Source organism: Primulina tabacum, chromosome 14, assembly GCF_025594145.1.
Source record: "Primulina tabacum isolate GXHZ01 chromosome 14, ASM2559414v2, whole genome shotgun sequence".
Classification (NCBI taxonomy): Eukaryota; Viridiplantae; Streptophyta; class Magnoliopsida; order Lamiales; family Gesneriaceae; genus Primulina; species Primulina tabacum.
The window spans coordinates 17,936,267-17,938,025 of NC_134563.1; the positions used below are offsets into that span (position 1 = coordinate 17,936,267).

Here is a 1,759-nt window from a genome sequence, read left to right on the forward strand (position 1 = left end):
GCATCTAATTTCAACTTCAAACCTCAAATTATTCAACTTTTACCAAATTTTCATGGCTTAGATTCTGAAAATTCATATTTGCATCTAAGAGAATTTGAGGAAGTTTGTAACACTTATAATGATCAAAATTGTAGCATGGATATAGTTCGATTAAAACTTTTCCTTTTTTCTTTAAAAGATAAAGCTAAAACATGGCTACAAAATTTAAGATCAAGTTCAATAAGATCATGGGAAGAAATGCAACAACAATTTCTCAAAAAAATTTTCCCTTCCCATAGAACAAACTCTTTTAAAAGACAAATTACAACTTTTTCTCAAAAACAAGGAGAAACGTTTTATCAATGTTGGGATAGATATAAAGAATTACTTAATACATGCCCACATCATGGTTTTGAAACATGGAGAATAGTTTCTCACTTTTATGAAGGTCTAATACCTAAAGATAGGCAAATGATAGAATTCATGTGTAATGGAACTTTTGAAGATAAAAACCCAAATGAAGCTATGGAATATTTGGATTCATTAGCAGAAAATGCTCAAAATTGGGATAATATAGGCACAATAGAACCACCAACAACTAAAAACAATAATTCAACAAATGGGGGTGATATCTATAATCTTAAAGATGATATAGATATTCAAGCTAAACTTGCATCTTTAGCAAGAAAAATTGAGTCATTAGAAATGAAAAAGAGTGGTCAATTAAAAAGTATTCAAGAAATTGTTTGTCATATATGTGATACACATTATCATGCTACAAAAGATTGTCCAACATTACCTTCATTTAAAGAATGTCTCCACGAACAAGCAAATTATGTTAACAATTATAAAAAACCAATACTAGATCCTTTTTCACCATCATATAATCCTGGATGGAAAAATCATCCTAATTTTAGTTGGAGGAATGATAATAATGCACAATCGTCACAACAATATTTTCAAAATAACCAAAATCATCAAGGTTATATTCCTTATTTTACATCTCCAAGAAAAAACTTTGAAGATGTAATTCATGCATTTATCCAAAAGCAAGAGTCTATCAATAGTCAAAACAGTCAATCTATGAGTGATTTGAAAGAAACTCTTGCAAAATTTGCATCTGCACTTAATATTCATGAAAAAGGAAAATTTTCATCTCAACCTCAACCTAATCCTAAAAATCAAAATCAAGAATTAAAAAATGAAAAAATTGATTAAATAAAATCTGTTATTACCCTTATAAGTGGTAAAATAGTTAATGATCCATATAGTAATGAAAACAAGGATCATTTAAAATCAAAGAATAAGGATGATAATCCTGATACTTTTGAGAATGATGATACCTTAAATTTTAAGAATAATATGGTGAAGGATAAATCATCTGAAATAGTAAATAAGTCAAATAAACCTCCACCATTTCCCCATGCATTAACAAATCATAAAAAACAAAAAAGTGATTCTGATATCTATGAAGTTTTTAAACAAGTGAAGATAAATATTCCATTATTAGATGCTATTAAACAAGTACCTTGTTATGCAAAATTTTTAAAAGACTTATGTACTGTAAAGAGAAAATTGCATGTGAAGAAAAAAGCATTCTTGGCTGAACAAGTAAGTTCTATTCTTCAAAATAATTCTAGTTTAAAATATAAAGATCCTGGTTGTCCAACAATTTCATGTATTATTGGAGAAAATAAAATTAAAAAAGCTTTGTTGGATTTGGGAGCAAGTGTGAATTTACTTCCTTATTCAGTTTATGAAAAACTTAATTTAGGAGAAT

At 27.7% G+C, this 1,759-nt stretch overlaps 1 non-coding gene across 1 annotated transcript; it reads right to left on the bottom strand.

Moving 5' to 3' along the window:
• Window positions 1-281: 281 nt before the first annotated feature.
• On the bottom strand, window positions 282-392 carry LOC142525702 (small nucleolar RNA R71). Its single transcript, XR_012815151.1, has one exon. It is a non-coding gene; the product is annotated as a small nucleolar RNA R71 (small nucleolar RNA).
• Between the last annotated feature and the right edge of the window lie 1,367 nt (window positions 393-1,759).